Source organism: Pinus tabuliformis, chromosome 6 (assembly GCF_031772625.1).
Source record: "Pinus tabuliformis cultivar Carrire ecotype Pingquan chromosome 6, CPIR1, whole genome shotgun sequence".
Lineage (NCBI taxonomy): Eukaryota > Viridiplantae > Streptophyta > Pinopsida > Pinales > Pinaceae > Pinus > Pinus tabuliformis.
Window position 1 is genome coordinate 1,228,789,579 of NC_142292.1, and position 14,052 is coordinate 1,228,803,630.

A 14,052-nucleotide genomic window follows, 5' to 3' on the forward strand; every position below is an offset into this window, starting at 1 on the left:
TGTAGGTATGCCCAATCAAGACAATTATATGCCTCTATAGGTCCACCTTCGTAGCAATCACATTCAAATTCTTGATGTGAATGGAATGTAAGCACTCCTGTGCAGTAGCAACTGCATCATGGATTTGTCTATCCTGTAGGAATCCATATTTCTCTGGAGTGATATAGCAGGACAAAGTATTCTTAATTCTAAGAGCTATGATCTTAGAGATCAACTTGTATATCAAATTACATAAGAAGATAAGAATGTAATCGAGGAAAGTCCCTGAATCACTCTTCTTGGGAATAAGTGCGATGTATGTCGAGTTGATTTAAGGAATGATGTGACCCCCATCCGAGATTCGTCAACCATCCCCAGCAAGTGCTTGCCCATTACATCAAAGAAATGCATAAATAGCTCAACAGTCCAGCCATCTCAACCAGGGCACTTGTCCTTAGGAAATGTTTTAAGGACATCATGTATCTCATTCAAAGTGACAACCTTACATAATTCTTCATTTTTGTCCCCATCAAACATAGTAGGATATAAGTCAGTGCCCCAGATATGATCTTTAATGAAGTCTTCCTCTCTCTGTTTGTATGCCTCTTCAAAGAAAGTGACTGTCGCATTCTGTATCTTAGGTAGTATTTGTACAGAATTATCATTTGAATCCTTGATCTCCTAGATGGAATTGACCTTCCTCCTATGGTTTGCATATCTATGAAAAAACTTGGTGTTCCTATCCCCCTCTTGTATCCATAGTTCCCTGGTCTTCAGCCTCTAGGTAACCTCATGGATATGTAATATCTTTTGTTTTCTTTACTCTAGTGCCTTAATGTAATGCAATATGTATGCAGTTATGCATTCCAGATTCAAATTCGATCCCAGTCTATCCAGCTCATCATTAATGTCCTTGAGCTCTTTGTACATCTATTTTTTCTTCCCCCGTTCCCAATCCTTCACCACCGGTTTTAGTGCATGTAGCTTACCAAAGATCGCCTCCATAGGGGATACCTCTGATGCCTTATATTGAGTCCATAAATCCTTGATCAGAGAGTTAAAGTCTAGATCCTCGAGCAAGGATAATTTTAGGGGCAAATGTTCGCCCTTTGGCGAAATTAAGGGGTTTTAAATTTTTAGTAGGCGAATATTTTGTATCATAGTACATTTTTACAAATCACCTCAAATAGCCCACCTTATTTTAAGGGAGAGGGTAAAAAAGGTAAATTTAGCCCTTGAAATTAGGACTTACAACCTTCCATTCGCCCATTTTCAAGAATATGTTTTATTTAAGTGAATCCATTTGCCCATTTTCAAGAATAGGTTTTATTTAAGTGAATCCTATGGGCCAAATACCATATTTATAAAAGAGGTATGGTAAATTAATAAAAATATAAATAAATGAGAGGTATGGTAAATAAATAAAACATTTTTTATATTTACTCCATAAGTCACCTTATATACATGTAAGGGTGTAAACAAATAAAAATATAAGTAAAGTGGAGGTATGGTAAATAAATAAAACGTTTTTTATATTTACTCCATAAGTCACCTTATATACATGTAAGGGTGTAAACAAATAAAAATATAAGTAGAGTGGAGGTATGGTAAATAAATAAAACGTCTTTTTATACTTACTCAAAAGGTATGGTAAATAAATAAAAATATAAATAAACTAGACATATCGTAAATAAATAAAACCTCTTTTTATATTTAGTCCATAACCCTCGTTCTATTTATGAAGGCTCAAGAAAGAGGTTTTATTTAAGTGAATCCTATGGGCCAAATACCATATTTGTAAAAGAGGTATGGTAAATTAATAAAAATATAAATAAACTAGAGGTATGGTAAACAAATAAAACATTTTTTTATATTTACTCCATAAGTCACCTTATATTTACGAACACTCAAAAAATGGGTTATATTTAGGTGAAACCTATGGCCAAAATACTATGGGACAAATACCATGGACTAGAATGTTATTAATACCATGCAAAAAACCATTATTAACCCTAATATTAGAATTAATAAAAACAAAAATGGCACATGGTATAGACCCATGGTATTCACCAAAATGGCACATGGTATTGACCCACGGTATTCACCTGGAATGTAGCCTATTTAAATGGGGGAATTAAACCAGCATGTAGCCTATGCTAAGATTCACTAGGACTTTACAAAGTTTTATTATTTAGTGAAAGAATCGCCAAGATCTTACAAGATTTTATAATTGAGTAAAATATTCGTCATGCCTGGTGAGAGATTCGCCAAAAAATTATATATACATATTATATTATTGATAAAATCGCCTTCCATTTTTCCTATATACCATGGAGATTCGCCCATTTATTATATTTATAAATTTAGGGGGGGTTCTTAAAATTTTCCCTGTCCTCGAGCTAGATCCAATTGAATTTAAAGGGCATTCCCATCTTTATCTGCTCCCTACTCCAAATTAAGGAAATGGGACAATGATCAGAGATAAATGTGTTAATAACCTTCAAGCACATCGAGCCCGTCCTATATACCAGATCTTCATGAATTAGATATATGTCATGTCTCTTAGCAATGTGATGATTACCAACTCTTCCATTATGCCAGCTGGGAACTAGTTTTCGTGGCTTGATGTCCACAAGGTTATTATCACTGATGATTTTTTTTAATTGATTTTCTAGTGGATCCAACTTACATTTCGCACCCCATACCTCATCCATGTCAATGGTGCCATTCAAATCTCCCACCACTATGAGGGAGCTAATTTTAAGAATATCAACTTGCTCCAGTTTGTTCCAAAATATAGACTTATCGGTATATGGGGCATATATATTGAGAATATGTAGTTGCCTCGGTAGTCCTCCAATACTACGTGATAACAAGATACCAACAAAACATTTATAATATTTAAATTTGACCCATTGTGGGTTCCACAAAGTAGTGAGGCCCCTAGAGAGGCCATGTGCGCCAATCGCTGCAAAATTCCACTCTGGTAGCATTTTTATGAAATATTCTATCACCTTCTCGGTCGAGTGCATGGATTCTTGTAATTGGATAATTTGAGGATTAACAGAAGTGAAAAGTTCCTTGAGGGCTAAAAATTTGTGTGACTTGGTGATTGGGTATATCGCCTCTAAGAGCCTGTGCACAGATGTGGAATAGATTGGGATGTCGATAATTGAAGGGGAGTCAACAGAAGAGAAAGGTAGCATTCTAGGCTGCCCCTGAAAATGTCCATTATCCTGGTTGTTCTTACGTCGAACTATGATATTGTGAGCAGAGTTTAGGCTAATCTGCGGTGGGGAAGAAGGATGCGGTCAGTGTATGGTAAGAGTCTTGAGATCCAAGGTCTTGTTGGTGAGAAGAAATTCGATGTCACTATCCACTTAATTCCTAGGGGAGGAGGATAGTGACCACATGAGAGGGGGGGGGGCGAGGCAGAGGCCGGGATATCAAGGGGTGGCATAGAAGGAGGTGAGAAAGAAGTATTTACATCACCATCAAATGATGAAATTCCAATGGAAGATGGGAGTGGAGGAATCAAGCTACCTGTGTAGGTGGGATCGGGAAAGTCGAGTCCCGAGTGGAAGGGACAACAAGGGATTGGGAAATAAGAGAAAGGAACAGTCATGGAGGGGAAGCCGGTTTCACATGAGTTCAAAGTGGATGATGGAACCGCGTTAGGAGAGGAGGATGGATAATCAAGGGAATTAAAACCGGGTTGTTGAGGTAATTTCATAGGAGAGGTAGTTGAAATATGGCATTATTGTTCATTTCATAAGTCCATTTCCACAGCACCATTGCCATAGGCCTATTGTCCTTCCTGATCATTTGACGACCCAGAGAAACCTACCTTGCTCAAGGTCATCTGTCGCTTGTGCTTTTGAATGCATTGAGCCATGAGATGCCCGGTGAGATGGCATATAAGACAATGAAAGGGAATTGACCATAAATCTAGTTGCTGGTGTATATGCATCTGGTCCCATACCAAGTCAATGTGATCAGGGAAGCCCCCCGACAAACCGCTTTCAATTAAAATCTAGGCAATGCATTTATCCTTGGCTCCTAAACACTATGGTTCAACATAAATGAATTTTCCGATAGAATTCCAGATCTCGATGAAAACTTATCGTGTCCAAAACTCAATAGGTAAACCAGGAACTTTAACCCAAATCAATTTATTATGAGTGTCCCTGAGCGGGTTGGAGCCAATGTACCATGAATGTAGAGATAAGAAGCATCACGCCCATACCCATGGTAACCCGTGAATCTTTTCTAGATCTTCTTGACAAAGGAAATTAAATTTGTACCAAGAATTCATTAGTTTGATCACCATGGGTAAATATCTAAGGAGTGTTTTCCACTTTTCCACCACCTAGTCTCGCATCTTAGCCTCTTAACGATTAAAAAAATACCATCTCCCAACAAGGGCATGTTTATATTGTTTACTCAGTCCACAAGTGCATCACATTTGAGAGGAGGTCACAACAACATGACGTCTTCATCTTAGTTTGGGACCACGAGGGGGGTATGTTGAGAAGCAAAAAGAGGATGGTCTGCATGCACCACACATGTGAAGTCACCCACATGACAAGTAGCATGACCATGATCCCGAGCTGAGAGGCCCACCATGTATCCCACCACCTGTCTGCTAGTGTGTGCCATCTCAGCCTCCAACATGGCCCGAATAAACACCTCATGAGCAGAGGTGTCAGAGCCAAATAGCTCTGATATTGCCATAGCCCCCAGTAGGCTCACAGTGGATTTGAAATCTAATCCCATGCACCATATATGGGTAGGTAGTCATATCAGCAGCCATTTGTGATGGTCATAAAGTCAAGGTTGCCTCAGACATTGCGAAGAGGGTAGAATGGACCAAAATAATATATCAACAATAGACTCACATCCTGTCTGCATGCAAACATCAGAGAACTTATCACCTGCAACCAAAATCCCCCTACCCACCCCGCCGCCAGAACGCTTCCCAATTTTAAAAATTAATGATATAATTTACAAAGAATTCTGTAAAACGACGCACTCACCAAATCTGACACCAAAGTGATATCCGGGTTAGAAGAGAATAAATGGAAATGGCGTGACCTAGAAATGAAAACCACCCTAATTCATATCCAATATACCAAGAAATTTGAATTGGCCAGAGAATGGCCACTATCCTCCATAATTGTGCACCAGAGGATTCCACCACCCCAGCCCCCTCAAATAGTAAGGTCAAGTGGCTCCGAACAATTCAACTAAATCCACAAATCATAGAGACAACAAGTATGGCCGGTCTCATCCTTCACAAAGCAATAGAAACAACACCCAGAACATGTCCACCACCTATTACAACATCTAACGTTGAAATATTTTCATTGTCTAGAAATAATGAAAGTTTTTATCCATACTCTCCAGAGTGTGGTATAGTTAGTGGTCGCAAAACAGGACCTCTTATCCTAGTTCCGGGTTGGTAATTCAAGGTCGATGATATCAGTCCAGATAGGCATGTGGTTTCATGTTGATATTGAGAAGATCGTCTCGAAGCATACATAATAGAGTGTATATGGTGATAAAGAAGATAACCATAACATGGAAGATCTCTCAGAATATAACCAGAAGATCCTTGAAATGTACCGGTAATGTGGGAGAAACAAGCTATATAGGCGGGGAAACATATTTGTAGTTACGTTATTAGGTAAATAACCATGTCTATTTGGAAGTGGCTTTCATAATTTTAATTTAACAAATTATGGATTTCCATCATTTTAATTTAATTATTAATAATTTCTAAGTAGTATTGTTGTTATTGTATTTTAAATTAAATTGATTAATTTTAAAAGTTATCATATAAACCAATGTTATATGAATTGATTTATGGTTTTTGAGACATGCAGTATCGATGAACCATGATATTAAATAATCCCTAGGACAACATCATAAGAAATCGGACCTAGGCACCATATAAAAAACCATAAGTGTCTCTGTAGTTTAAGTGGTTTAATCGGATCGAGCATACATGGCAGTAGAATGTGAGAATGTGAGAATGTGAATTAAGTTATGGTATTTTAGACATGTAGTATTGATAAACCACGATATTAACTCATGGTATTGTAACAAAACCTATTTACATATTAAGAATCTTCATTGTAAAGAAGGGAACAATCATCATGGTTAAGAATCTTGTTCTATGTTTTTTTAATTGTATGTATGTTTAACTTATATATTAATTCATTTTATAATTTTAATTTTTTTGTAAATATAAATATTTTGTATTTCATATAAAAAAATGGAGTAATACATGATAAACATAGCCATGTTCATAGCCATACATACCACCTTATCAAATAGATAACAAAACTCAAACAACACAATCAATCCAATAACATGTTTCCCAAAGTACCACATGTGAGCAACTCAGTATATACCTCCAAAAGGTCACTTGAACAATGAAACTGATAAAATTTCCCTAAATGCCCTCACACTACCAGAATGCACAGAGAATACTATTCAAATATATGCCCTAAGAACAACAAATTGAGGTGGAAGCTCATGAAACTCATCAGAACAAAATTAAGCTCCATGTATAGTAGAGGGAGTACAAGCCACAAAAGACACCACCAAACACGAAATTCCCATGCCAAAGGCTGATAAACAAGAATGCACAGAACATAAGAATTCACGGAATGTGTGAACCACATCTATGCCCTAAAAACACTAAAGGAAGGTGTAAACTAGTGACAATTAAATTAAAACTTACTTCAACAAAGTGAGTCTTGGAATTATAACTAATGTGTTTTCCTTGATGGAAACCCACTTGGTGTGTTGTCTTTGATGAAAACCTACTTGATGAAGATGTCAACAAGATGTGTCTAGATGTGACAGAAAGATTGGACAAAGGAATATCAGTCAGAGATACATGAATGATAAAGATGAAGTTTGAAGAAGTATACGTAGGTTCTATCAAGTAGAGGCACATACATATTCAGGTTTGGTGAAGAAAATTTGTGTACAAACAAGTTATATGAAGCAAAGTCGAGTACATACACAGGTTTGGTGAAGAAAAGTTGTATATATGCAGGTTATGTGAAGAAACTCCGCGTACATACACGGGTATGTAGAATAAAAGGCGTGTATAGTTTCTACACTATGGTATTGTAAATACCAAGGGTCTTTACCATGGTATTGACCCATAATATTCAGTCCAACAAAGGATATTTGATCCTGTCAAAGAAAACCATCGACATTAGTGTGGTTTTGATCTGTGGTATTAGATAAATGCTAAGCTATATAAGGAGATCAAGATCAGAGTGTTTGGGTGTGCAACTGATGAATATTTCATGAATAGTTAGATCTAAACCAAGTGTGCATGTAATGGGCTACTAATGATTTGCTTGATTTGAAACTACGATTGCACCTGGGAATTTGATGATGAATGAGATCCAATAGATCTGAAATGACTATTTGATAGTAGATTGGTTTGATAGCTGATATTTATGTATGACATGTGTTTTATTATGTATGCCGAAAGGTGAATTTATTCTGAAGATCTGACGTGCAACAATGTTTTAAGTCAATATTTATAGATATGTATGCGAGTTTTATAAAGCGAAAGGTGCGTACATATGTTGGTTTGACGTTCGTAAGTCGTGTCCCTATTTAGATCTATATGCGGGTTTCATTCATGAAAAGCGCGTATACACCCAAAAACGCTTTGTGTAAAGTGTGTAAATAAGCCAGGGTTTCTCTGAATAAAATGTATGATAAGACTAATGAGTCTAGCTGTGTTTTTGATGTCTGCCAATAAAGTCTTACTTGATGAATAGAGTTTAATAGTGATATTTGAAGTTGAATTGATTGATTGAAGAATGATGATGCTGTTAGCGATATGCGATTAAAGAGCTATGATAGTTTTGTGATTATTTCAGAATAATTCAGTGGTTCAAAGTGTAACTTAGTGTGTGTGTTTTAGAATGATAGCGATTTTGTTTTAGGGTTCAATGTTTTGAGATTTGTACACGGGTATGCTTCAAGGAAGTTTTGTATAAACATGGATTTGCTAAATTAAAATACCATATATATTCTAACATTTTATTGGTCAAGGTTTTTAGTTGGTCCAATGAATTGATGTAGTGTTTGGGCTCAATATTGGTATTCTGGTTACAGTCATCTAACTGATTTGGTTGTTTGAGAATACGTTGATCTATTTGGATCTTAGTTGGTTCAGTCACTAGTTGATTCAGTCGGTTCAATGACTAAGTGATTTGCTGTAGTGATCAATTTCAGTTTTGATATTTGTTATTTGGATTAAATCATGGTAGTGGGTCCAGTCAGAAAATCTGATGAAAAGTGGCCTACACGTTGTGATGTTTTTTAGCAGGTGGATCTAGTGTGAAAATTTATGAAATGTGGTCCATGAAAGCACTGAGGGTTGGAGCCTTTAGTAAGGGAGTCAATGCTTCCTTCCAGTGGTAACTGTTAAATTAAATTAGGGGATAGGAGCTCCCTTCTGGTGGGTGATGTGAAACGAGATCAAGGAGCTGGAGCTCCCTTCCAGTGGTAATCGGTAAATCATATCAGGCGGTAGTAACTCCCTTCTAGTGGGGTGTCAATAAATGAGATCAAGGGGCTGGATCTCCCTTCCAGTGGGTGCTAGAGAATGAGAGAAGGTTGTAGCCTTCTGTAGGTGGGTGCCTGTGTGCTGGTATAAGTTTGCACTAGTACAAGATTGTAAGAAGTTTTTCTTAATAATAGAAAAAAATATGAAGACGACAACAATTGTGGTTCTCTCCCACATTGGGTTTCCACCTAAAAATCCTAGTGTTCATGTGTGTTGATGTCTTACTTATGTGTGATGGTTTATTCTGTTCTTATTGCACATGGTTACTATTTAATTAATTCCTATTGAAAAACTGATACACTAGTTTAAGTTAAATAGATGATGCATTAACTGAAAAGCAAGCTAAGTGGATATACACTAGTTCTCTGCATAACAGTCATGTACATACACATGTTTCTTTCAGTAAAGTCACATACAAAAATATGGATAAGAAAATAAATTTTTTAGTGTGTTTTAAAATACTGATTCACCCCCCTGGGTATTTTTCCCAATAGTGATACCTAGTCCATATAAAGAGAAATAAAAAGCTAGAGAAACCACCACCAAATAGGAACAACCAATAATAATAAGCCTAAAATGGAGGTAGAGGAACTATCCTCCCCTCCTTTACAATATGCTTGAACCTTCCTCCTTCCATCTCCATAAAACAACTTTTAAAATTACAAGACTATGCACATGCTAACCCTCAGGCATTAACTACATGCCACACCCACCTAAGGATGAGCCAGGTGTGTTAATGGCACCTTCTCCGATGCAGTGTTAGTAACCATATTAACACCCCATGAGGATAGTTCTTTTTATAATTAATAATAGTAATAATAATTTTAAAGAAACTTATAATTTAATTAGTTCTAATGTTTTTAAAATTTTTAGAAATGTGAAAAATATCATAGAGTAATTTTTTTTTATGTTTATTATGACATTTAACAACCATTTAATTTATATGGATGTACAAGTAGATATATACTTTTAACAAAAGTGTATAGGAGTTTATATAATATATAGTTGACTAATGATTATTTTTTGGTGTTAAAAATGAATTCAAGGGTTTGAAAAACCATTGAGATATTTGAATTGTGTTAACTACACAATCTCCTTGTTAAGGAAGTGGTTGTTTCTAAAAAAGAAAAGTATTTCCTAATAAAATAGAGGTAAAGAAATTGAAAAGTTTTACCTAATCAATTTTGTTAGGGATGGAGAAGTTCAAAGCTAAAAAATATATTATCAAAGATGGAAAAGTTGTGTGTTTTAGTTATGTGATATGTAGAACTCTAATGTTCCATTGGTTTTCCAAAATAGTAGATTCACTAAATTCATTATTTGCCAAAAATTATATGGTCAAATTCCACATAAAAACTATAAAAACATCTAAAAATTAATTTGTACTAAAATTCACAAATTAATAATTCATTACATCTTTTTGACATATATTATGTAATGGTCATAAAATAAATAAAATTCAGAAAAAATATCTAATTTATTTATAATTTCTAAAAAAATATAAATAATATTTCACTTGAACAATATAAGAAAGCCAATGATCTCAATATAGCAAAAGCCAATGGTCTCAATATAGCAAGAGGAAAAATAGTGAAAATTTAATAAATAATTATGATGTCAAACCAACTCAAATCCAATACTTAAATTAATAAATTATAATAAACAAATATTTAATATTGGGTTATTTGACAAATTGGCGTATTGTTTTTTTGGGCATGCTTCACGCTCCATTAATAAATTTTGGAATAATTTAGGTTTTGGGATTTTTTTATTAAATTTGATTATATAATATTTGGTAAGATTGTAATTTATCTCATAGATATAGATTCAATATATTTAAAGACATATAAGGTAATTAGTTTGTATATACTATACAACTTAAATAACTGTGATTTTAATGAATTGTTACTAAATTTTAAACAAAATTAATAGAAAATCATGAATAAAATTTATCTAAAACATGGAAAATCTAAATGAGTTATTTAATATTTTTTATATTTATTCCACAAATTGTGTCCATATATGCAATATATAATGGCCATGCACTGTATCCAACACAATATACAATGGGCAGACACTCTAACCAACCATACTAGTTTACTGATTTTTACTAGATGAATGATTTAATATTTGTTTATATTTATTCCACAAATTGTGTGCCCATATTTGTAGTATACGATGAGTATGTAGTATAGAAAACACAATATACAATATGAAGACACTCTAACAAACCATACTAACCATACTAGTTTACTAATTTTTTATTTTTTAATTTACCCTAATATATTGATAATGTTGGAGTCTAGGCAAGACCCAAAAATAAACCTAGCAACAACCATTGATTTTATTTTAAATACAACTTTTAAAAGATCACACCAATATATACTTAATGTCACTAAGTCTTGTGGGGCAAAGGCTAATAATTCAAGTTAAGTACCAAGTAGTATGTTATTTCAAAGAATTTGGTCCATTGGAGCTTTGCTAAGGTGGTATTGAAAGGATTTCCAACGGGCACGACAACTAGAACCCTAGATGTCAATGTCCCTATATTTGTTGCTACCAAGCCTTGGTTCTCTACCACTCTGGTGAACTGTTTAATGTCGCCAATGTGAGATGTCGCTATTGATGGGATTCTCCTTCCTAGAGTTGGGTTCATTGTTTCCTTTTACATATGTCTTATTCATGGCTCACCTCCCTTTGGGGCCTCTGTTGATTTTCAACGTCTAGTTTTTTTTGTGGTGCGGGGATGGTGTATTGTTATTGTCTACATATTTCTATCATCGTTGTTGTCTCTCCTCTGGTGATGTTGTTTGCTACCTATGGGGTTCTCATGTTGTTGGAGGTCTACTGGCCTAGTCATTGTTCATGTTGCTACCCTTTTCTCAGGTTTTTGTATGGGTCTTATGTGTCATTTTATTTAATGTATGTGCGTTTTTCGTCCTCTCTCTTACTTTATGGTCCTTTTGTTTTAGCGGGTTTCGACCCTGTTGATTTTTGCTTTGCAGGGTTTATTTTTTCTGCCCTAGGGTTTTTGTTTTGTGCAGACCCTGGGATTTAAATGTATGTTTTCTACGTGTAGCTCATTCCCATATGTTATGCCAATCCCAATTGGGTATTATGGATGGTGACAATTATTTGTTGATAATTGATGATATGTTGTTTGTATGGGGTTTTTTGGCCCTGTTAGGTGGTTTCCTTTGTACTTGGTTGTTCCGTTAGGTTTTCTAATATTTCAACTACGAGATTATAGACATATTTATAATATATTTGTGGCTTCCTAGGTTACTCACCAAGTATATTTATATGTTGTACTTCTTTTTATTAATGAAAAAGATGAACCTTCCTTTCTGGAAAAATGTACTTAATATCATTGAACCCCAATCTACTAACAATGTGATAGAGTGTAATAAGAGTGTTCCCTATGCGTGTGATGAGACTCTCCCAATTTAGTAGACCTTTCTGATGGCATCACATTCACAATGCATTTATTGTTTAATGTCTAGTCACCACTTATATACGATCATGCAACAAGGGTGCACAAAAATTTTTGGTTGCAAAAGATATTTCTTGGTGTATGCAATATGACGCGTCTCTTACAACACCTTCCAATAGCTTGATTAAAACAAGGTATTTTTATTAACTGTTTGCACCTCAATGTTTGAATAGTTTTCTTCAAGTTTGAGTCATTAAAGAATTTGAGGGCTATATGCAATAAGCAGAGAAAAACTACTGCAAAAATATGCTTATAAGAGTAGGTCAAAAGTTGGATTCCCAAGACATATTTCACCTCCAGTAACATACACTACCTCTACACTTATATTGGTTCTCCTTTAAAAGTAAATATATATGTGTTATGACAGGGGCTACCATCCAACTCGGTTACCAAATTTCCATGAATCGATGAAATAAATTCAATTTTTTTTTCTCATTTCAATAGAATAATTTATCAATTGAATTCTTGTTTCTTTTATCTGTTGAAAAGGAATCACAATGATTTCTATTTAACCTTGTTTAACCAATTCCTAATGTTGGGATTCCTCAAAGGGTGATTTTATGTACAACATTGGGTGACATTTTTAGTAACTTAGATATTTTTGGTTTAGATTCAAGGGGTGCATTTTCTTCTCAGCAACCTCACATTCCCATCATGCAGTGATTCCATGCCATTAAAACATATATATACCATGTAATTAAAACAAATATGTATGTATGTATGGGCGAAAGGAAGTAATATAAATCTAGGAAAGCAATAACCTGTTTTATAGATCAAATGGGATATATGTAACATTGTGATAGATATAAGAAAATTTAATAGGATTACAAGCATTGTGATAGATATAGGTAAATCGGATTATTAAAACATATATTTTCTTGCATTCACATATGTTTATTATGTCGATAAGTGTATCTATTTTGAAATTGGACTACTAGAATTTGAGTTTAATTATCAATAATTACTAGGTGGAATATAGGAAATTAAATTCAACAAACTATTTTATAATATTAATAATAGTATACACAAATTAAAGATTGAGATTTATCTCCAAAGTAATTATGTGTTTTTTGTTCTTTTATTTAAATTGATTAATTGAAGAAAATGTCATATGAATAAGTGTCATATTAATTATGGATTTTTGTGAATGTGGTATTGATAAGTCATGGTATTAGCCCATGACGTTATAACAATGTTTATAGATTAAGAATCTTCATGGTAAAGTGGGGACAAATATTCATGGTGGTCAAAAATCTTGTTCCATGTTTTTAAAATGTATATATGTTTAACTTATATATTAATTATTTTTAATTACTAATAATAGTAATAATTTAAAATAATGTTTTTTGTTGTTATTGTTGGTTTGAACCAAGAATCACATAGTTTATATAATATATCATAACATGGCGATAGTCAATTGAGCTGCCTCCCATGAGTCAATTTAAAATAAAGCTATAATTAAGTTAGTTTTTACTATTTTTTTTAAATTTTAGCAACATCATATTGTTTTTTTTAATTTTAGTAACATCATATGTATAATGAAGTAAGTGTTTTAATTTATATAGTTGAGTTAGTATAATGTTCTCTCGAAAAGAAGTATGATTGGGCTAGTATAAAGTTCTCTCAAAAAGTAGTTAGGATACAAGGAATATGAAAATGATATTTTCCCCTTTTTGTTCATTGTAATTTTTCTAATAACATGGATTATACTATGAAATATTTTTCATATTTGAGGGATGTGGGACAAATCTACCCTGTCTATTTTATTTAAGGATCGGTTTTTTATTTGAGAGTTGAAGAATTTTCAATATTTTCCTATGATGGTGATTCGAGGCATTTTCCATGCCCGAAACATGACTATTTTTGAAGGCATATTTTTTACCTACAAATGTTGTGGTAATGAAATTTTTGTTTGTATTTAAAGAATATTTTGAGTCTCTTAAGGATCCTTTTTTTCATCAAGTGAAGCATC